Below are 25,067 nucleotides of genomic sequence, written 5' to 3' on the forward strand. Positions count from 1 at the left end.
CTAAGACAGAAAGAGTGACAAGACTATTGTGATTTGCACCATTTTACATACATATCCACGTCCTGCTACACTTAGGGCAAAACTATGAGAGCGAGCAAAGGAAATACAGATAGAAATAGAAATAGAGAGGGAAAGATTAAAAATAGATATGGATTAAGCTCAATGAAGGATGCATAAGCAGGAAAGACAAAACAGAATATCTATTGCTGAAAATTTAAAGTCTCACTCAGAATGACCTACAGTTGAGGGTGGGAAGATACTCAAGGGAAACTACATGAAATTAGAAATCAGTCTGGCAGGAATTTATAGTGAGGAGCTACAAGAGGCAAGAACTCCAAGACTTTGGGGAATCCTCTAGTAAACAAAGGATCCTCAGCATACTGGAGCCAACTCAACGTAGGAAGTTATTTTGATACTCTAGTATGCATACAAATTGCCCCAAGGAGCTTATAAAATATAGATTCTGGAGTTTCATCACCAGAGATTCTGATTAAGTAGTCGGATGGGGTTGGACTATAAATCTAAATTTTAACAAGTGCCCTTGGTGATTCAGATATGGGGCCCATGGCACACCCTTTAAGCAGCATGCTCTGTGAAATCCTTGTGTTTCTCTCAGTGGCCCCTTAGCCTCAACACTGGCAGCCTCCAGCAAAGACTCACCAAGACTGTGCACAGAGCCCAAGGCTCTAGACAGAACCATGAAAAGGAAAAAGACAACTAGATGCTACTCTAAAGACTTTGGATGAAGCTTGTGTCTCTGCCTGGATAATTAAAATGATGATGGTTATGATGATGATGGTAGTTATCTCATAAATTTTTACAATGTGGTAGGCACTATGCTAAAGATTTGATACACTGTCTTAGTCCATTCCTGTTGCTATAACAAAATAACTTAGACTAGGTAGTGTATAAATAATTTATAATTATTTCTCATAGTTCTGGAGGCTGGAAAGTCCAAGATCAAGGCACCAGCAAATTCAGTGTTTGGTGAGGGTGCCCTGTTGCCTCCTTATATGGCATAAGAGCAGAAGAGGCCCTGGGGCACTCCTTTAGACCTCTTTTATAACAGTACTAATCAGTTCATGAGGGTGGAGCCCTCATGACCCAGTCATTTCCCAAAAGGCCCTACCTCTTAATGCTATCCTGTTGGATATTAGCTCCAACAGATGAATTTTGGAGGGACATATACATTCAAACCATACCACACACACAATATCCCAGGTGATCCTCTCAACAACGTTAGGAGTTCAGCATCATAATCTTCAATTTTATTTCAGAGATAACCTTGTTTTTAACAGGTAAAACAATTTCACCAAGGTTACATATCCATGAAACAGTAGAAATGTGAGTCAAATCCAGCTCTGTTTGACTGAGCCCATGCTCTTAACCCCTGTATTTATTGTGTTTCACCATTTATCTTTTAGACAAGGCTTCCTCTCCTTTAATTACTCATGTGTCTTCTCAATTCTGAAACTTCCACTGATTCCTGTCTCTCAGGAGCAATTTCTTCCCCACTGTGTTGCCATCCATAACATTTTACATAACTCAGTTGCATTTGTGTTATACTTATCAATTTATACTCTGTCTCTCTGGCTCGATTGAGAGCTCCTGGAAGACAGGAGCTATATTTTATTCTACCTGGTGTCCCCTTGCCTGGCTGCCAGTATCAACTCTGTAAGTGATGGCTGAATTGAGCATTTATATAAAGTTTTCTTTTAAGGAAAAGTTTCTATAAAATGTTGTTATTGTTGTTTTCTATGCCAAGAAGACTTTGAAGATTATAAAGCTACAATTTGAAAATGATGGAAATTAAGAGGGGATAATGATTAGAGACATTGGGTTTCCCCCTATCCTGTGATAGCAAATCTAGAGGAACATTCCTGAATTTGAAAGGAAGTTCTTAACTGCAAAGAAGGTAACATGTGGAATTTATTATGTCAATTATTTATGTGAGCTGGAAGTAAAAATAGGCTCAGGAAGGGTTTAGATAAATTCAAAGATGAGAGCTGCATAACAAATCGTTAATAGCAAATTAGAGCGGTTCAGGGCATGTCTATCATTCCTTAGTGAAGACAAACTGTCCTTTTCCTCCTAAAAAGCCTTTCATCCCAATATTAAAAGTAGAGTGAGGGGTTGATAGGAATTAGTCAGATTTAATGTAATGATTCCAAATTAAATATATATACATTTACTTTTGGACTTGCATGTTGATCTCCTTATATGCTAAGCAAGAACTGGCTAGTTCTTCAAGATTAATAGCACTGCATCAAGCTGTACTGACACAAAACGGAAACTCAGTAGTATTACTGAACAATAAACTGGGTGACAGAAAGCTTAGTTACTTTTCCTGGTGGCCACAGAGGACGCTTTCAAAAGGTTGATGGGACTTAACATGATTCAGCACCCATGTTATAAATCACTGGAGTTGTTTGTTCAAAAATCCCTTGATCAGACTATAGTATCCAAGATGATATAAACAAAAATGCCGATCTCAGTAAGCACGCTAAGTTTGCCAATATCATAGACTCATTCCCTGAGTACTGATATGATTGATCCAAGTCATTATGAAGACTTTAAGTCTAAAAGGGTCTCAGAAGTATTTTGAGTGTCCTTTCTCCCTTCCCATCCCAGTCTCTCTGAACCCTTCCACAAAAGACATATTAAAGATAAAAGGCATCATTTTAATTCTGAAAGAAGTGGGAACATAGCATACACTCCCTAGATGGTCCTTCCTGGTGACTTTGTTATTGACAATTGAACACATTATCCTTAATAAAAAAATATTTATTAGATTTCCATGTATGTACATAGTATTAGGTATTTCATCAAGGAGGGCTCTGGTATTATGTATCATATCCAAGTACTTTCACTTCCCTCCACAACTAGCAGTAAAGCTGGTTAAGTTGCAATTATCAATACAACTGCAATATAAAATTAGATGTGTATTTCCACAGGGCCTTCTCATTTTGCTCAACTCTCTGTGGGCACAGATAGTGCAAAGTTAAAATGCTTAAGATCAAGTTAATCAGATCATCACTAAGTAAGTAAAATGTAGTTGCCTATACAAGGTAATACTGTCTTCACCTGTGAAGAATGATGAACCTGTAAGCAGTGCTACTGCCTGCCATCCCTGTTGAGTTATTAGCAGCAAAAGAAAGAACCCTTGCCCTTGGCACACAAGCTATTGCACTTGAAATAGATTTTTCCAAAAGTGCAATCTGATCATCCTTGCTGAATGTCTGTAAACTCAGAATTATCACTGGAGTTCCAAAGGTGGACTGAGATTTCTAGAAATAAAAGGCCCATGAGAATGGGTGCATGGGCACACACCTTTCAGTGCACTAAGAGAAAGGGGAAGATTGTTTCTTTTAATCAGTGACTAATCATCAAGTACTTACAGAGCCTGTAGGATATAACCTGTACTGTGCCAGGCACTTGGGATAGCAGAAAAATGAATGATACCAACCCTAAGTCCAAAAGATGCATAGACTTTGTAAGGGAGACAAGGAAAGGAGCAATTACTAAATAAGGTGATTTATTAAAAACTTAATAAAGCGATTTGCTATAAAGTATAACAAATGCTAGATTATGAGTCACATTCATGCAAATTCGATTCAGCACAGCAAACCTTTATTGACTCCTTGCTAAATACAAGGCCCTCTGCAATGTGTCCCGGGGGATAAAAGGAGTAGGATTCATATCTTACCATCCCAAAGGGAGGGAGATGAGGGTAATCATCTCATAGTAGACCTGTGACAAGGTTCTTCACTCCTTGCTTTCAGTCCACTAACTGATTGAGCACCCGTAGTACTGTGTTTCCCCGAAAATAAGACCTACCCATAAAATAAGCCCTAGCAGGATTTCTAAGCATTTGCGCAGCATAAGCCCTACCCCGAAAATAAGACCTAGTGATGGGCGTGGCTATGTAGCGTATCTGCACAACCCATGCATTTCATCATGGAGCGGTAAAGAAGACAAGCAGCCCTTCTCATCTGCCCCATGAGAGCTCTATTGCTTGACATGAGAGATTGGGGCCAATGGTTCTAAAAGAAATAGAGTCGCAAGAAATTCAGAATGGGTTTGGAGAGTTATGATGATGTTCCAGAAGAAGACGACTTAACTATATTTGATTAAATGTAGATTGTTGTACCATACTTAAAAAAATAACACATCCCCTGAAAATAAGCCCTAGGGTATCTTCTTGAGGAAAAATAAATATAAGAGCCTGTCTTATTTTCGGGAAAACACGTAGTGCTCAGGGCGGACAGCAGAATTACCCAAAATTTCACCTGCTGCTAGATTCAGAAGTCTGTCCTGGAAGGCCTGTGTGGACTTGTTCTCCACACTAGATTCCCTCCTTCTAGATCCACTGAGACTTATAATTCAGGGCAGGTGTTAACTACAGGCTGGTCAGGCACTGATCTGGGAGAACAAGTCACCAGTCTGTTGCACAACGAAAAACACAAAGCCAATCTTGTAAGCTTTCCATAAAATCTAAATTGATTACATTGAAGAAATTGTCCATTTTACGAAGTTGTTTCCTTTTTTCTTCTGTGATGTTAAATGTCATTAAGGAAATAATGGTGTCAGTTGATAGTAGCGGTTGCTATTTTTTAACTCTTTTTTTTTTTCCAGAAAAGTAAACTTTAAATTTGTACTTCATGTCAGTTTCTCATATGTTTTTATATTTTTTTATTCTAAATGCTGTTTGAAATCCAAAATTTGTGAAGCACTAATTGAACAAACAATTTTGATGGCAGTCTTGGTATAGGGTTTAGCAATCTGAAAAATTCTGGAAACTTGCAGTGGATTTACAAAAAGAGAAAAAAAAAAAACTCTAGACATACTGGCTTTGGCTCTATATCATTTTCAAACTCCCCTTCATCCACACTTTTTTTGACAAATTGCCCAAAACATAGGGAAATGCTCTATTTCGTGACCTCCCTGGAACCCTACCCTTCTTCTACAATTTGTGAGAATATAAAGGTAAAAAAAGTCACCGTGAGGAATGAAGGTCACTTACACAAAAACAAGGTAAAATTATTGGCAAAGTACACCAGAAGGAAAGGACAGTTACTTGAACTTAGTTTACTTTTCTACTTTAAAGGATAAACACAACCCCACCCATGTCAGTTTGCTTTTCCTGATGACATGAAGCTACGGTGCAGCTGCAAACTGCCTCCCAAATCAATGTCAGTAGCTCACTCAGTCTTCACTCGTGGGATGCAGAGAAGAAGCTTCAGCTGTCAATAATTGAAAAAGAAACTAATTTCCGTTCAGTGACATTCACCACAGGGGTCTGCCTGGCTCATAACAAGGACAGAGTGGTGTTGGTAACAGACGTGGTGCTTTACAGGGGAGAAAAGTCGATGGCTCAGCCACAAAGCCAAGCACCTAGCCTTCTCTGCCCTAAGGTCTTTTATGCCAATGGCATGTTTCCTTCTCCCAAACTCAAAGCTTGGAGATAGATCCTAGCAAGGAGGACAAACAAATATAAAGATCATCTGACTTGTGGTTGTATGTTGTCTCAGGAACACCAACAAAGTGGTGAGACTGGTGAGCCCAGATCCCAGCCCTCCTGAAGATGAGGCAATATCAGTGCAGCTCAATCCAACATTTGTTTGTTACACATCCATAGGTGCAGCACCGCTCGAAGCAAAGGCTGTGGGCTGGGTAAGGGAAGAGACCTTGTTGACGTACCTTTGTATTTCCCACTCCTAGCGTAGTTCCTGGTACCTAGTAGGTACTTAGTAGATTCTTGATGAATAAGTAAATGGAAAGGTGCAATAGGCGTTCCGTAAATGTACTGAATGTACTGTCTTAACCCAGTCTGTTATTTGAGTCAAGACTGAGTCAACAGAAGCAGAAGCGCCCCTTTCTTTAGGAGATGTCACAGTAATATTGTGATTACTCAAAGTTCATTTTTTTCTGTGTGTTTGTCCCTGTCATCTGTCATCTATCTGTCTATTTATTTCTGGGTCTCTCTATCTTCCTTCCTTCCTTCCTTCCTTCCTTCCTTCCTTCCTTCCTTCCTTCCTTCCTTCCTCCCTTCCTCCCTTCCTCCCTTCCTCCCTTCCTTCTTTCCTTCCTCTCTCTCTCTCTTTCTTTCTTTCTTTCTTTCTTTCTTTCTTTCTTTCTTTCTTTCTTTCTTTCTTTCTTTCTCTCTCTCTCTCTTTCTTTCTTTCTTTCTCTCTCTCTTTCTTTCTTCCTTCCTTCCTCTCTCTCTTTCTCTCTTTCTTTCTTTCTTTCTTTCTTTCTTTCTTTCTTTCTTTCTTTCTTTCTTTCTTTCTTTCTTTCTTTCTTTCTTTCTTTCTTTTCTTTCTTTCTCTGAAACAAAAAAGTTTCGGAGAAAAGAATATTTCCAACCCAGTGTTTCATTTGTCAAAGCATTAGATCCATTCCTGTAACTTGACTTAGCTTTTCTGCTCCTTTCCTTTCTTTTCTAGCCCTCATCCCCAAGCCCCTCTGGCAGCAGGGGCTTGGCCTTAGAAGCTCTGAGAACTCTCTGTGGTCCCTGTCATTTATTCTGTCCCTGAGATTTTCTATAAGGTTGCCAGAACAAAATGCATGGACGGTGGCAAGGGTTTACTCTGGAGGGCTCTCAGAATCGTGGAGCATAAAAGGAAAACTCTAGGCAAAAAATCGCCCACGTACTCTACTAAATGAGGCTTGTCACCATGTTTAAGGACAAAGGGAGGCCTGTTTCATTCGCTACGGTGTCTTCAATTTTATTTTATTTTATTTTTTTCACATGAGGCTTTTTAGGCTGTTGGTGCAGACTGTTAAAGAAAGGAGGAGGTGCCACAGTTCAGCAACCCCTAATGTGAAAGTGAGTGATTTTCAGACTTTTCCTTGTTACGTGACACTCCTTACTGACTCCCAGGAGCACGGGCTGCCACAGCCTGCTCACGCATCTCGCGCCAGCCTCCCGTTGACCTGTGACCACATCCATAAGCAACAGCAGGCAGGCCTCGTGAGTGGCAGCCTCGCTGTGCAAACAGGCCAGCACCGCCGCCTCCCGCCAGCGCTGGGGCCAAAGCCAAGACTCCTGCTCAAGCACCCTGCCCTCACCTCGCCGTGGAGCAGATCTGGACCAGCCCTGGCTTTGCTACTCATTCCCGAGACTTCCTTGGGGTACCTCTTCCTTACCAGGAGTAATTCCTTTCTTGTAGCGTAAGCCCCACTCTCTCTGCAAGACCTTTCATCCCCCAAGGGAGTCTGACACTTGACTGCCATCACAAGCAAGGCTTTGGTCTGACATTTGCCTCGTTTTTGCCCATCTTCCAGCCCTAGCTCAAACACCACCACCTTTATGGAGCCTTCCTTGATTGGCACCAGTTGCAGGTAGATTCTCTTTCTCCTCATTTCCCATAGCATTTTTCTCCCTGGGAATCTGACGGATGACTTACAAGCACCCAACCTCAATTTTGCTATTTGTAAAACAAAGCACATAATAAATACCAAAACGGTGGTTGTGAAGATAAAATAACATATATGAGCTCCTGGCACCATCAATAAGTCTTATTTTCACATGTTCCTATATCACAATTTTATTTTCATTATAGCTACTTGTGTATACACCTTATCTGTAATAAATACATCATAAGCTCTCAGAGAGCAGACATCGTCTCATTCACCTTTGTAAATTGCCTAGATAGTTCTTTACATACAGCTTCTTTAAACTATACATATTGAATGAATAAACTTACCTCTGCCTCAATTTTTCATCTGTAAAATGGAAATAAATATAGCTTAGTTATTTTACAGCACAACTCAAAGGGCAAATTATAATGCTAAATGTAAAAGCACTTTGAAAAACGAGGAGACAAAATACTAGCCAAGTATATGCTATTGTTTGATATATTTTTATAATGTGTGGACAACTAGTGAAACAACCTTATCCAATTTATCCAGCAGAGGGCAATGACATACACGTGGATATTCATATTCCTCGTAAGACTCCAAAACCACAAATTTAAAAGTGAGAAACACTTTGTCATCATGTAAACAAAATAAAACAATTTTTTCTGGATTCAGCTGTTTTGTCCATTTCCTTTGCCTGTTTCGTCACCACAGTTCACATGGGTAGAAAGAACCAAAAGATCCCATTGAGTGTTTCCAGTGATTAGATCTGATGTTCTAAATTCTCTACTCAGATTTCCACTTGCCCATTTGCCCAGGGTGAGGCATGATTCCAGCTCAGCCAATGGGAAATCAAACTGTTTTCCCTGGTTTTACTACCTTGGTGCTGGGCAGAAGCATTTCTACAGCACTGGCAAGGGCTTGGCCCTGAGCTACAGAGTAGCCTGCAAGGGTTTCCATGCTGGAGGAGGGATCGGAGAAAGACTTGGGAAAACAATGCCGATCATTGTTTCCTTTGCCTGCCTTGGCTCCCCTTAGTCTGCTCTGCTAAGACACTGGGTCCATTGATTAAGTCAGTGACATTTTTCTTACCACGGAGTAAGGCTCCCAGAGGTCGGCAAAGAGAAGGTGGTGGAGGCATGAGCACAGGCAGCAGAGCGTGCCCACTGTGCACGTGTCTGCTCTCTACTTGATGCTGAGCTTACTAAGTTTTACATGGAAAAATGGTTTGAAGATGTGCGTGAATGTGTGGTATTTCCCCCTAAGCAATTCAAAATGTAATAGGAGGCTGTTCAATATAACATAGACTAACAAAATTTGAATGGTACATGGAGTACATCCTGAGTGTCAGGGACTGGGTGAGGGAGGGACAGAGGATAAAAAGAGGATTCAAAGGTGAGATGTGATTCTTACCCTCAAGAAATCCACAGTCTAGACCGAGAAAAGAAGGACGAGTATGAAAGCAGCCAAAAATACATAGATGCAAAATATGGTCAGAGTAGAAATAACTACTGTCAGTTATGTTATAATGCCTGTTTTCAAAAACACAGATTTGCTGTAAGGATTGTTAAGTTAGGGAACAATGGAAGTATACCAAGAATTTTGCATCTGGCAGGAACACTAGGTGAACACAGAAAACTGCCCCCAGATGAACTGAGCAACATAGGAATACACAAAAACAACATACGCACCCATGTGAACATGCATCAGCTGCCTCAATTAGTCTCATGGGTTGGGAGCCATGCTATCCTCTGTCCGATTTTAAATAATAACTCTTTTTCTTTCTTTTTTTTTTTTTTTCTCTCAGAGTAAGGAATTTATTATTTTTTTCAAGATGCTGTAGATGGATTTTTTTTTTATTTCGGCATATTATGGGGGTACAGATTTTAAGGTTTCAATAAATGCCCATTTCCCCCCTCCCCCCAAAATAAATAACTCTTTTTCCATCATCTCACCATAACTCAGGATCTGAACTCTTCAGATGCCCACTTCCATAAGCAAATTTTCTAGTTTTTTTTCAAGGTCAAGTGCCATATTTATTGTAGTATTTATGTATTACTTAACCATCTTATATGTGTGAAATTCTGATGTTGTTTTCATTCTGTATCTATCTTTTTTGTGTTAATGTGTCACTGACAAAGTTTTTAAATATTGTGCCCCTAATCCCATTTTTCCCGGAAGTCCTATGGTTTTTATTGCTTGATTTTTGCATAGCACAGTGATTTCTCGCAACACGTATGTGGTTATTATAGCAGAATGGGCTACAAGGCAAGCCCCTCCCTCAAGTGCATACAGTAGGCAGATACTTGCCCTGGCAGAAGGGAGGCAGGGTCTAGAACTGGCTTCCCTGAGAGATGAACATGAAGAATAATCTTTTACTTTCATTCTTTTTAACTTGCCTTATTATAAGACCAGACAATAAACAAAAAAGAACTTAAAATAGCTTTTTAAAAATGTATTTAATATAGAAAAGTAAAACATATGAAAAATAACTTAAAAAAATTAAGCAGAGGGAAAATAAAAAGAGAAAAACAGATGAATCCTGGTGTTAGGTAAGTTTACAAACGGTCTGTTTTTAAGTGCCATACAAAGATTTTTCCAGAGACAAACCACACATTTGTCTCTAAGCTTCCTAGATAGCAATGCCTGGCCTTTTATTTATTTGATTTAATCCATAGACGATTTTGAAGCATGGTAATAACTAGCCACTTGTAACTGCTGACAAGTGAAATGTGATTAGTACAAATTGTGATGTCCTAAGTGTAAAACACAAACTAAATTTCAAAGACCAGCATACACATATATGAATAATGTAAACTATCTCAATAACTTTATAATGACTACATGTTGAAAAAAATATTTGTAATAAAGTAGATAAAACATATTATTAAAAATTAGTTTATCTGTTTCCTTTTTTTCCAATGTGGCTACTGCAAAATTTTAAATTACATGTGTACCGCATATCTGTGGCTCCTATTATATTTCTTTTGGACATACATGGTCTAGAAGAATGTCTGGGCTTCACATGAATGTGTGATTCCCCCATGAAGGCCTATTTCTGAACAACGGTGAGTTCAAATGCTGCTCCCACACAAATGTCTGTGATGAAGACTTCTGTGTGTATAGTGAGAGAAATAGCTAGATGCTTTAGCAATCTGTCAAAATGAGAGTAGCATTGATGTGCTCTTGGGAAAAGCAAGAAGCCTGATTAGCTCATGAACTAAATAAAAGGCTATACCGCTTTCCTGGGAGTGAGATCAAGGAAGGAGCAAGCATTAATCTGCACAAAGTGGAGTACAGAGTGAGTCTATGGATGTCTGCCCATGTCTGCATGTGTGTATGTTTGCATGTGCCCACGTGTGTCCTTCAATGTAGCTGCACGAGTGTGAGTGTATGTGCATGTGCATACTTATGTGTGTCATTATGTATACGCCTGTGTGTCAATACATGCCCATACATATGAGTGTGTGTGCATATATTTGGGTCCTTGTATGTGCTCATGTACACATGTTTGTGTATTGTACCATCATGTGCATTCCTGTGTATGCGCACACGCTTGTGTGCGTGTGCCCATGTGCACACTTGTATGTTTTTTTATATGTGCCAGTATAAATATGTCTTATTGTGTGCCTGTGTGTATCTTATATGTTTTCCTGCTTGTATATGTGTGTCTTTGTGTATGTGTGTGAGCTGTGTGTGTGCACACAGGTGTGTGTACTTGTGTGAGATGTGCGCTCATGTACCTGTGCTTGTGTGTGTGTGCCTTTGGACGTGTGTGTATATTATTTGTATATGCTGGAGATAAGGACACTAGGGAGATGGAGAAGTAAGTATGTAAGAATGGACTCAGAATCCAGAAGGTGATGGGTTTCATACTTCAGGCTTCAAACTTATCATATAGATATTGACAGGTTTCAAATCAGAAAATGCTATGGATAGATTTGCATTCTTTTGATAGGTCACATAGGCTTAAGTAATGAACTGACAACCGGACAGGAGCACTTCTAGTGAGGAAAGGGATAGCTATACATTTTGATAACTTCTTAAAAGATTAGAGAACAATACTTACAGCTGGCATTCTTATATACTCTACAGAGTGCATATCCTTTTGCCTTAGGTTTCTAAAAACCTGAAATGAATGCCAGAACTATTCATTAGCAAGTCAGTACCAGAGGGGGGTGGTTTAATATGTCATGCACTTAATCATTAAGTTTAGGTAGCAATATTTTTTCCCCTTACTGTCTGCAAAGGCATTTATACAAACTGTATCATCTTGTGAGAAGGGCCTAATGGTTCTTCCTCTTTGATTGAAAAGCAAACAGAACCCCATGCAGTAATGAGCCTTGTCGTTCGTTTGCTAGAGCCAGAGCTAAAAATTGAACTCAGAGCCCTGAGCAGAGGTTGTGATCCGAAAATCTACCTGCTACTCTGCTTTCAAATACATGTAAAGACGTGAGTGAAGCCTGTTTTCTTAGGATGGGAGGGATTTGCTGCCCCACCCCCTCTCCTGCCACTCAACCACATTTACCTCTGACCCACTCTCTTCTTAATCTCCTTAATCTAGCCCATTCACACAGATACAAAGGGGTGATGTCACCATACATGTAGTTAGGGTATCTGAGCCTTTTAGGAAGGTTAACATCAAAGGACATGCTTTTTCTATATACAGTCTCAGGGAGTGACTAATGTTGACTACTCAGGCTCTCTAAATTAATGGAGTCTGCTACATCAGTGGAGGGAAAAAAAATCTAGATGGAGGCCAAGTAACTGCTCAGGAATTGTGATCAATTTTCTAACTGTCATGTCCTTACCTGGCTCTACCTTGGAATGTTATACAGGGTTTACAGAATTCAAGGGCTAAAAATACCCAGTCTTCACAATTGTACATTTAAGTGAAATCCATTTCGGTGTTAAACCCCTTACCAAATATTTTAACTGTTAAGGTGAAAACAATCAATCTAAACCATGCAACAAAAATATGCATGAAATAATGAGTGCAGCCCAGCAGATTAAGCCCTAGACTGAGGACTATGGGTTATGAGGAGCTGTGAGGAGACATTATGACATTTACATGATGCTCACAGGTCAAAACAGAGAGGTCTCACATCAGATGAGTCCCAGGCAACTCACGGATGTCCTGAGTTTACAGTTCCTACAGTGAAAAGTGAGCAGTGGGGATGCTCCATGGGTGACACTATGGGGAGCTGTCAAAGGTTTTGAAGAGAGACAGTGTGACTTGGTCAATTTCATTTAGGGTAGGTCACGCCTATTCCAGCAGTTGTGACCAGTGGATAGCACTGGAGATGAGACAGAAAGAATGTTAAGACATTCCTTGCAGAAGGTGGTCTTAGCTTTCAAATTAATAGTGGTGGTCACAACAAAGAAGAGAACAAAAACAGTGCTAAGGCAGTAAAAACTTCATAAATGATTGTGCAACAGGAAACAGAGAGGGACGTAATGGGACAAGGAGTGACTGACAGTGTTCTAGTTTAGCTAACTGGGTAGATGGTAAGGCTACCTAAAATAGCGAATATAGAAGTGGGACCAAAGCCCACGGGATGAGGAGGATTTCAGTTTTGAACCTTTTGCACTTGTGGTGGTCTGGGATCTGCTCAGGGACGTGTCTAGCAAGCCGCTGTATATTTGGTTCTGAAACTTCACACCCACAGGTGTGAAGCACAGATGCAGATTAGAGAGCCATCAGCACACTGAAATGTTATAGAGGAAACCATGAAGGTGGCTGAGACTCACCTGTGGGGCTCTTCAGGGAAGAAGAGTCATGGCAGAAGCATGGCCCGAACGTGGGCATGTCTACATTCTAGGCATGAAAGAGACAAAAAAAAAAACAAAACAAAAAAACAGAGACAAAACAGAAGGGAAGAACAGTTCGAGAAGAACCAGGAAAACACAGCGTCATAGATGCCAGCGGAGTAGAAGGGTCACAGAGGACTTGGGGAGGCCCCCAAAGAGGATGCTCCTGAGCTGAGTGCTGAGCTCCACAGGCGGATTATTCTGGAGAAGAAGATGGGGAAAGGCGTATCTGAAAGGGAGAAATGCATCATGCCACGGGAGCCCCCTACAGACGCTCTCTACGACTCTGTGCATCAGTGCACAGCACGATGCGTTATGCAGATCAAGGGCTTAAATATAAGATCATCAAACTGCAGTGACTTCCCGAACAAAACAGAATTGAGTGCTCCTCAGTTGGAAATCATGATAATCCTACGTAGTGATGTGTATAAAGGCACCTTATGGAGAGTTTATACTCAACTCATTCAAACCTCACAGCTTAGTTGGTGTCATCATCCCTCACATTACACAGGAAGAACCTGAGGACCATGACTGGCCTAAAGTCACACAGGTTATGAATGGCAGCTGAAGGGCTGGAACTCTGGTCTTCTGAATCCAAGCCCATGCTTTCTCAGTTGTTTCGCGCTGAGTCCAGAAACCTGTGGGCTGCAGGATACACGGGCTTTACCCCAGGGTCTGTGGCATGGAGTGATGTAGCTAAGGTGACCACACTGACTTACAGCTAGGGAAGTGGGAGTTTCCGCTGAAATGCCTTGCAGCTGTTTCCCTTTGCAAGGTGTGGCTGCTCCTACAGTCATCTGTCCAGTAACTATCCCCCTCTTCTCCCTCCATAACACAGCCTCATTTTTGTTTGCAGTGTCGATGTGCTCAGGACCAATAGTCCCCTCCCCAGTGCCCCTTTTGGCTAGGAGTGGCCTCGTGACGGGCACTGGGGACAGGCCTGGCTGGCATGCTCCCTGTTCTCTATTTGCTCTTTGCAAATGAACACAATGGCCAGAGGTGCAGCCATTATGTTATGAACGTGAAGACGGAATAGGCTAAGGATGGTGAAACAGAAAGAAGGGAGGAGGTTGGCCCCTGATGGCACATTTGAGCCACCACACCAGCCAGGAATTGCCCACCTACTGCCTTGTTAAGTGTGCAAATCAGAGTCCTTACTTATTTGAGATGCAGTCTTTCAGATAATCTGTTAATTGCTACACCATGATCGTAACTGATACGAAGAACATATAGGCAGTGTTTCACAGTGTCACCTAGCGTGCTAGGTTTGTAACTCACAGTTTAGAGAAACAGAAGGATTCATTTCTTCATGCAGCCAGCTTGCATTTAGGGATGATCCTTTCAAACCACACAGTAGTACTTCTTTCAAAATAAACTGGAGGTAAGCAAAACTGTAGGATACTTTACAATCCAATGGAAATAATTTATTATCATAGGATAGTAGTGAAGAGCTTGAACTTTGAAATTCTACAGACTGTGGCTTGCATTTCACCTCTGTCACTTGCTACCTGTGCTACCTGTGTCACCTTGGACAAGTTGCTTAATTTCTTGTGAGCCCTGATTAGCTTATCTGCAAACTGATAATTATACCAATGTTATAGGGTTGTTAACATGGATTGAATGGGAAGATGTCTATAAAGTATCTACTATGGTGTTTGGCACAATCAAGAAAATCTTTACTAATGATAGATATTAATATTAAGGAAGATTTATATGCTCTTCCTCACTCACTGCCAGTGGCTCTCTAGGGTGAGAATGGGTTGTTAGTAACCATTCACTGTCTAACCCCGTCCTCCTTGGGACCAAAGGAGGGGAAGAAACACACGGTGTCTCAAGGCAACGTCTGAGACATGAATTGGAAGGAAAATTTTAAACTCTTCAGCAGCTGATATGAGAGGAGTCTGATGGAAATGGAAATGATTTTGAGAAACCAGATCACCTTCAGGCTGACATTATGGCCACTGTTGTACGATTTGTCCAGAGTATAGGACAGAGCCCTATGCTCAGTCAACACAAGAAAACAAACTGAACTCCTCAGTGGAGGCCAAGGGCCCAGGATCTGGGCCACTTCCCACTCCCACAGTTCCTGTTGGCTCCCAAGAAAGTGAGAATCAAAGTCTCTCTTGCCACGATGCCACGTATTATACAGTACCTTCGGAACTTTCTTGTGCGGCATAAAGACGAGAAAAATAACAATCCTTATTTATAAACATAAGTATATTGTTGTCTAATCTAAGATTCTTAATGCTTTTGGAGTCTCAGACCTTTGCAAACACCAGATAAAAGTTATAAATGCTTTTTATAAAACTGCATGCATATACTCACTAAATTTTGTTTATAATTTTAGAGAGGACTGGGGATCTTGTGGCCTTCTGGATCCCTGAGTGCAACTTTTTCACTGAATCCAACTTTTACAGATTTTTACAGATCCTTTTAAGGATTTGTGCTGTGAAGTTTGGATTCTGTGGAGGGGCCACACTTGGGGATCTGGAGGGCCACATGTGGCCCAAAGGCCGCAGGTTCCTCACCCCCTTAATGTTTTATTATTAATAATAAAAGGTTTGCAAGATAAGATTATAGTGAATTACCCTTTCATTACCTTCCACGAGAGCCTGATTTTCTAGACTTCAGGGCCATGGTGAAATAAATCCTATTTCAGGTTTATTTTTTGGGAATCGGAGTTATTTTCATTTTTTCCTTTCTTTTTGGAATTCTTTTTCCTGATGTATAAGAGTTAGCAATAGAATCTTCCAGCAGTCTAAGACCCATTATCTTATTATCTAGACCCATTTTCTTAAGATGGTGAGAGGCCAGCACAGAGGCTCACTGCTGGGGCAACTTTTCAGTAGGAAAGAGTGACCAGTACCTCCTCACCTGACTCTTGTGTTAGGATGACCCATGTCACCAGCCTCCTTCATGAAATGGGAAGCTTCTCATTCATGGCTGCTTTTCACACTATCCCTGCTATGGAAGGTAGTCTTAAGATCAAATTCCTATGCTTAAAGACAAGAGTGAAAACAGAAGATAGAGAAAAATCCTGTGTTCTCATGCCTAGTACCCACCAAAATGCAGTGTGTGTAGACATAATCAAACAGCCGCAATGTTAACTTTTGATAAAATGAATTAAGGGGTGCTATGACTACATGCTGTGCACATTCCTAAGCAATTAAAATGGATTACTCCTTTTAATCTTCACAACAACCCTATAGAGTAGGTACTGTTATTATCCCCATGTTATAACTTAGGAACAGGGTATAGCAGCATCTAATCTACAAGAAAGAGGAGAAGAGGAGAAAGAGAGAGAGAGAGAACATGCATTACTACTTTTTCTGCATTATTAAAGTTAGTCCTCACAATAATCATGCACATTATAAGGACACTAAAGCTTCCTAGATAGATTGATCTAAATAGAATATTTGTATGCTCATAATATAGTGCCAGTAACAAAGAAGGTACTTACTGTATTTAAGGGACTAACCATTGGTCTTAAGTACTAAAGCAGGACTGGAACTCAGATCTCCTGACACCTTCTACTATACCACTCCTGGCTCTCTAACACAATCAGGTTTCTCAGCACATAAGTAACATTTTCTTCAGTATCGTTGAGTATAGTGAATCTAAAAATTTGAAAAAGTCAAAAGATTATGCTAGTCCTAATTCTAACTATGCCATTTTAAATCCACCTTCATGTCATTTTAATTTTATTCTTATACAGTATCTTTTTTTTCTTTACCCTCATGTATGTTTTGTTTTTTGTGTTTTTTTTTTTTTTTTTTTTTTTTTTTTTACTAGAACTCCTGGTTCAACCTCCCCCAAATGATCAGGTCTTTAGCATGTAAGTGAAAAACAGTCAAGACTAGATATTTATCTTTGGATCCCTAGGTTATAACTTCTCTTGTATTCTCCCTCTCTTTAAAGTATTCAGTGTCAAAACTTGTCCTTAGGACAAGATCAAGTAGATGCCCTTTATACCTTAGTAGGGATCTTGAAGTACAAAGACCCCTCTAAGGAACATTGACATTTAAAGTTTAGCTCTACTAATGGCATGAAATGAGTGTCTTCCTGTGAAAGGTATTTGAGATACTTACATTTCTGTTTGTAGGGTCAGTATTTTGGGGGTCCCAATTCCTCCCAATGCTTTTGAAACGAAAACTACTCCAGTTTCAGATGGGAACTTTCTGGAAGGAGCTTTCACAGAGTCTCTGATTCTCATGAAAATGTGCTTGTCACTTTCCTTCTGGAGACACTGTATTCTTCTAGGGCACGCTGAAATTTTCTGCCCGGAAGAAGCGGTAAAATGGATTCGCTCACCAAGGGTTACGCTTAAGAAGAGAGTCTGGAAGTGACAGGTACTTCTGAAAACTATTTGGAAATTGTGTCTGCCTGGATTTATTTTCATTTATCAAATATTATTTTGCTACCGTACCTAAGGTGGTGTAACTAATGTCTCCAATTGCACTTCCCCACACCCTGGCCTCGTGCCCGCCAGCCCTGTGGGAGAAGGGGCGTCAAATGACTTCGGCAAGACTGCTCTTTAATAGCCGGCATTATTTTATTAAGGAAAATTTGTATTGCCCTTTTTCCCTCTGAAACGTGCCAAAATGGACAGATTTTGATTTTTCTTGGCCGAGGGAATTAAAGACCAGGGAAGTGGCTTTGCTCCCCCTCTGGCACTTCCACGGCAAGCTCAGGAGGCGCCTGCTGAATCCAATCACTTTGAGCAGCTAAAATTTCAGGTTTGAATTTCATCTCAGAAGTGCACAAAGCCCGAGAGTTGGTGACAGTATCAGAGCGGGGGTTGTTGTCAGTTACCTGTGGGTCTGTTGCCACTCACAGCTGGCCCAGGTGTATCCCCCCCAGGTAAGGCGGGAGGCCCTGCCGAATGCCACATCTCTTTGTTGCATGTCATCTTGTTAGTTAAGCTGTCAAGAAAGTTGCCAGTAAGGAGGTCGGAGGGGTGGAGGGACACACAAGAGTTTAATCCATTTAAAACTTCACTGGCTTTTCCACATTCCTGATATCCTGGCTCAAACTAGGAAGGGAAGAATCTTTTCAACGAGGGGGTGTCAAGCGGGTAGAAAACTAATCTTAAATGTTTGCATCGTAACAAGGCTTAATATAAAGCGTAAGGCAAACGAGAAAGGATTTGGGGTACGGGAGATAAAAAAGAGCTCACTTTTAACAGTGTTCTCAGCGGCTGTTTTGACTGTAAAAAAGACTCACTGAGCAAGGTGGGCAGGAGAGCCTCAATAGCTCCTACCCAAGAGAAGACTTTTTCAGCAGAGTTCCAACCTGACTTCTAAGGGATTTGGTGATCCCAGGAAGTCCCTTCTTCTGAGGACTAGAGGGAATGACGATTGCAGCACTGGATGCCTTGGAATTAAAACTAACAAGTGTGCTCACGTTTACATCTACACCACTAAATTTTGACACATGTTGACGCAGATGGTACGTTTTAATGCTAAATCTATTTTTCTTTGCTCACAATGGAAAACATGCAGTGCAAGCTCACTTGGCAGAATGGTTTCTGAACAAAAGTCTGTATTAGAAGCAAACCTACGTATGGAGTAGCCTGAGATCCTTGCAAATGCCTCCTGGAATTGCTGCACAGATTGAGCAAGGACAGGGCTGAGGACTGTGGAGTTTGTGCAGGTGAAGGAGGCAGGAGAGAGCAGAATGCCTGCTTTGATGATAGCAGCCCCCTTTGATATTCAAAGACAGTTCCATTTCCATTTTCTAGAAAGCAGGCTCATTATAAGAGATCCTGATGCTTTCAGAAAATAATACTTTATATACTTTCAAAAGCAGTTTAGTGTCCTGGAAAAAATATCCAAGATATATTGTTAAGTGAGAAAAGCCAATTGGATCATGTGGTTGCATTTTTTATTTAAAAATAACATGCACACATACACACACACAGTATGTATTTGTAATTATCTCATACATATGACACTGTTCATATTGGCCATCTCTAGGGAATGGAGGAGAGGGAGTGGTGAGAATAACTGTATTTAAATTATTTTACTAGCACTTTTCTATAATTAAGTAACTTGGGATTCTGTTAATAAAACAATGAGGGAATTATGCTTATACTGAAGCAAAATTACAGTTTTTTCACAGTCCTGAACATTTCCCAAACAGCAAGACATCCTTGCAAGACATCCATAAAAGTGTGGCTAAGATTTAGTATCATAGTATTTAATTATGGAACTGAAGTAATCTTTTTGAAAGAGTAGATTTTCAGGTTTCATCTAGCTAAAAAGTTTTGTCAAAAAGTCTTCCTGATGACACTTCAAATATATATAATAACTGTCTTACATATTTTTATGAGAAAAATGAATTATCTTCTGGTGAGGATTTATATTTCAAGTCTATTGAAATGATTCTTAAATAGGAGAGAGATTAAAGCTCCTGTTGATAATCTAAATTATTTTAAAATGAACTATTTCCATATACAAACAAAAGGCACACACATAAAGTATTGCTCATCATTTGTGGGAGGGGATAATCCATGGAACTCTCGAAACCTACCTAGGGACCGACCTGTCAATGGACGATCATACCAGACATGTTTATCAGAATTACCTGTGGAACTTACCTGAGCCTGAAGCAATAGATATTAGGTATGGAGGAAGACAGACAGGGTGGTGTTTTTAAAAAATCTTTACAGATGAGCTTTGCTCACCCCAAAGTGACCATGCCTGCAAACTGGGGCTCCTAAATCTTTGACTAAAACCTTCCCATGTAGTTTTTTACTTGGTTTCTGCTTTTTTGTTGTTTGTTTATTTGTCCTAATGAGGAGGGAGAAATAGGAGCTGTGAGGGAGAGCAGTTGAAATCTATGGGGAGTGATTTCAGAAGCGAGCTATAAATGAGAGAGTATGCCCAGGAGTGATTCGCTGTGATTAGCTGAGAAGTACTCTGGGGACCTCACACAAAGCAATGTTCAGGTGAGGCACTGTGGGTAGCCCAAGGGTATTGTGGTGTAGAACAATCTGAGAATAACCCCCAAATCTTCCCAGAAGTTATGGCTATTTGTTCTTCTATATGATGCCTTCATTGACACTAACTAGTCCAAGTCCTTTAAACCCTGTGAGTTGGGACAAAGACTGAGAAAAAACCTGTAAGTTGGAACTAAGCCCAAGGAGTTGTGTAGGCTCAATAATTCCTTTATCCACACTGCTTCAATTTGGCTGCACAATAGAATCACTTGGAAGAGATTATTTTAAATCCTGATGCCTTGGCCATATCTCAGACTAATTAAATCAGTAGTTCTAGAAAGCTCCTCGGGCAATTCAATGGGCGGCCACTGCTCCACAGCCCATCCTGGTGAAGGTTTACTTAAACTTTATAGGCATTAGTAGCCTTACATGGATGTCACCTACGGACTATGTGCATACATTTCCTGTGTCATGTACAAGACTTTTAGTGAGGTTGTAATTAACAGTAAATACATTTTTAAACCAACAGCTAGTTTCTTGGTCTCTTTTGCAGATTGTTTACTGTTGGCATATAGAAATGCCACTGATTTTTGTATGTTCATATATTATCATGCAACGTTACTAAATTTGTTTATAAATGCTAATGGTTTTTTTGTGGAGTCTCTAAATATGAGATCAGGGATAATTTAGCTTCTTCCTTTCCAACCTGGAAGACTTTTATTTCTTTCTGTTATTTGATTGCTCTAGCTAGAACATCCAATAGTATGTTGGCCAACAGTGGTGAAAGTGAGCATCCTTGTCTTCTTCCAGATCTTTGACTGAAAAGTCAAAACTTCAACTTCAAAATTTGTGGAATGAGAGCAGAGGGAAACCTTATGAGGACCTTGTCTCATTTCATTGCACAACAATCTTTCTCATTTCAGTCTCTCGCCAACTCTGTATTCCCATGGAGAGAGCAAGCCCTTGTGACCAGAGAGATACGACAAAGCTTTGTGGTAGTCAGTTATCCATGAAATAACTACCTCACATTTTAGGACCTTCATCAGCAATTAATTATAACATAATTCTATTATTATTCCAGAAAGTTGATCAAAAGGCCAAAGCACACAAAGAAATTTAGCACTTTCAGACTGTGAATATTGTGACTGTGTTTATAAATTAACCAGGACTCTTTCAGTTGTATTAGGAACTGAATTGGACACAGCTCAAGTAGGAAGAAAAAGAAAAAACAAAAAACAAAAAAAAACAATAATGTATTGGCTTATCCATTGGATTGAAGAATGGCTTGAACCAGCTGCTCGAAAAAATTTGCTGCACTTTCAGGTCCCTTCTTAACAAATGGAGGGAAAAGAATCTCTAAGTATTTAGTCTTCCATGATCCCCAAAAGCATTCTCCCTAAGACATAGAATGAACCTTCTACTTCTGGCATCCTTATCTCACGTTTAACAGAAGGGCTGCCCTGCTTTGGAATTTATCATGGGGACATGATGATGGGGTCCCATGATTGGCCAGGCTTGGTTCACATGACCTCTCTGGCCTTAAGGGTGGGCTGGCTTGCAAATGACAGTATCACCAGAGCCATCTGAGGGGGCAGCACAGCTCATAAACAAAAAAATAAGCATTTCCGGGTAAATATCATATGTCCATCGTGGGATAGAAATCATGTCTCAGCTCCCTGTTTTTTCCAAGAATATAATCACACAAAGGAATAAAATTACTTCTCGTATTGTAATCAGTCACTATCAAACAATATATATTATACAGTAAAATGTTACACATTAGTTTGTTCACCCCACAAAGCCACTTTCTCAAGACTATCCTGTGAGATTCCACACTTAATTTCTATTCATTTTAGAAATTTCTGTGGACATCAAAGTGATATTTCCATCAGAGTAATTTTTGAGTCATTAACAAAGAAAAACATCATTACAAAATATCTCTGGTAGAAATGTGCTTTATTATTCTCTTATATTTTTTGCAACATAGAAAAGGCAATAAAACATAAATTAACAGCAGATGAATAATTGGAAAGCAACTATTCCTATAAATATCAAGATAACCACCACTCAGGTCAAAAAATACTACACATATCATTCCTCTCTGGGGTGTCTCAGGTACCCTCTGCCATAAATAACATCACACCCTTCACTTTAAATAAAGGTGATCCTTAACCTGACTTTATGGTTACTGCTTTTTTCCTATCTTTATAGTTTTACCACTGATGTAGGCCTCTCTAAAAATATACCTTTTTTATATAGGTAGAATCATATATATTATATATATTTTCTTTTATGTTTTGTTTCACATAATCAATATTGTTCTCAAGATTCATCTATATTGTTATAGGTGACTGTCGTTTGCTTATTTTCACTGCTATGTATTATTTCATTGCATAAATAACTAATTTATTTACCTAATCAACTATTGACAGATGTTTGGAATTTTTCCAGTTTGGAGATTTTACGAGGCATGCTGTTATGAGCATTCCTATACATACACTCTGATATACTTGAACTTGTACCAGAATCACCAGGAAGGCTTGTTAAAACACAAATTGATGGGCCATGCCCTAAGAGTTTCTGATTTAATAAGGGTGGGGCCCAAGACTTTACTTTTCTAACAAGTTCCCAGGTGAGGTTGATGCTGCTGGTCTGAGAAACACACTTTAAGAACCACCGCTCTGGCCAGGTGTGGTGGCTCATGCCTGTTATCCTAGCACTCTGGGAGGCTAAGATGGATAGATCATTTTGAGCTCAGGAGTTCGAGACCAGCCTGAGCAAGAGCAAGACCATGTCTCTACTAAAAAATCGGAAAGAAACTAGCTGGACAACTAAAAATATATAGAAAAAAATTAGCCAGGTATGGTGCCACACGCCTGTAGTCCCAGCTACTTGGGAGGCTGAGGCAGTAGGATTGCTTGAGCCCAGGAGTTTGAGGTTGCTGCAAGCTAGGCTGATGCCATGGCACTCTAGCCCAGGCAACAGAGTCAGACTCTGTCTCAAAAAGAAAAAAAGAACCACTGCTCTGGAGACCAGCATTGTAGTTATCACCTAGGAGACTGCTAGAAATTTAGAATTTCAAATTTTATTCCAGACCTATTGAATTAGAATTTTAGTTTTAACATGATCCCCAAATGATTTGGATGAACATTAACATTTGAGAAAAATCACTGTAGGTTTCTCATACATATATATATATATATATTTTTAAGTGGAATTTTTGGGGTCATAGCATTCTGATATGGATATCTTTAACATTTCTAGATAATGTCAACCTGTTTTTGATAGCTGATCTATGATTTACATATCCACCACCAGAAATTTTTTTGCAGATATTTTTCAAATTGACAAAGAAAAAAGCCACAGTTTACTTTTTATTTTTTTTATATTTTAGTTTGTGTTTTAATTTACATTATTTGTATTTTTTCCAAAAAAATATGAGAGTACAAACATTTTGGTTGCATTTTATATCTTTACTTCTCCCTAGCAAGGGTTAGAGGTATCCCTTCCCCTCCACAATGCTCACCACTTCACTTAGATGTGGGTCTACCCCAAAGAAAATTAAATATCTAGGAATATATTTAATGAAAGATATGAAAGACTTATACAAAGAGAACTATGAAAGGCTAAAAAAAGAAATTGTAGAAGATGTTAACAGATGGAAAAATCTACCTTGTTCATGGATTGGTAGAATCAATATTGTTAAAATGTCAATATTACCTAAAGTGATCTACAGAATAAATGCAATCCCCATCGAAGTACCATCATCATTCTTTACAGATCTAGCAAAAAATAATTTTTCATTTTGTATGAAACCAGAAAAAACCTGGTATATCCAGAGCAATCTTAAGTAAAAAGAGCTTACTTTTTAACATTGATAAGCCTTCCAGAAAGTTTCTAAATTATCGTCTCTATAAAACCTTCTTCCCATTGCCTTAAGTGGGTAAAAATGCTAATCAAAGAGTGTAAGTTCCTTCCTTGTTTCATACATTCCCCTTTTCAATTTGGAGAAAACTATGAGACTTACAGATTTTTGAAAAACATAATAAAGTATTAGAGGATCAAAACAATTTTCAAACATTAATACAATAACTAATCTCTCTTAGACAACTGACATTAATCAAAATAATCATAACATTATTTTTTAAATGTTTGAAATAATTAACAGTAAATACATTTTTAAACCAACAGCTAGTTTCTTGGTCTCTTTTGCAGATTGTTTACTGTTGGCATATAGAAATGCCACTGATTTTTGTATGTTCATATAGTATCATGCAACGTTGCTAAATTTGTTTATAAATGCTAATGGTTTTTTGTGGAGTCTCTAGATATGAGATCAGGGATAATTTAACTTCTTTCTTTCCAACCTGGAAGACTTTTATTTCTTTCTGTTATTTGATTGCTCTAGCTAGAACATCCAATAGTATGTTGGCCAACAGTGGTGAAAGTGAGCATCCTTGTCTTCTTCCAGATCTTAGAGGAAAGGCTTTAAGTTTTTCCTCATTCAGTACGATAATAGCCGTGGGTCTGTCATCTATGGCTTTTTATCGTGTTGAGGTAAGTTCCTTCTATATCCAGCTTTTTGAGAGTTTTTATCATGAAGGGATGTTGAATTTTATTGAATGCTTTTTCTGCATCAAGTAATCCCATTTACAATAGCTGCAAATAAACTAAAACAACTAGGAATAAACTTAACCAAAGAAGTAAAAGATCTCTATAATGAAAACTATAAAACGTTGATGAAAGAAATTGAAGAGGACACAACAAAATGGGAAGACATTCCATGCTCATCGATTGGAAGAATCAATATTGTTAAAATGTCTCTACCACCCAAAGCAATCTACAGAGTCAATATAATCCCCATCAAAATGCCAATGACATTCTTCACAGAAATAGAAAAATAATCTTAAAATTTATAGGGAACCATAAAAAAACCCAGAATAACCAAAGTCAT

Source organism: Microcebus murinus, chromosome 5 (assembly GCF_040939455.1).
Source record: "Microcebus murinus isolate Inina chromosome 5, M.murinus_Inina_mat1.0, whole genome shotgun sequence".
Lineage (NCBI taxonomy): Eukaryota > Metazoa > Chordata > Mammalia > Primates > Cheirogaleidae > Microcebus > Microcebus murinus.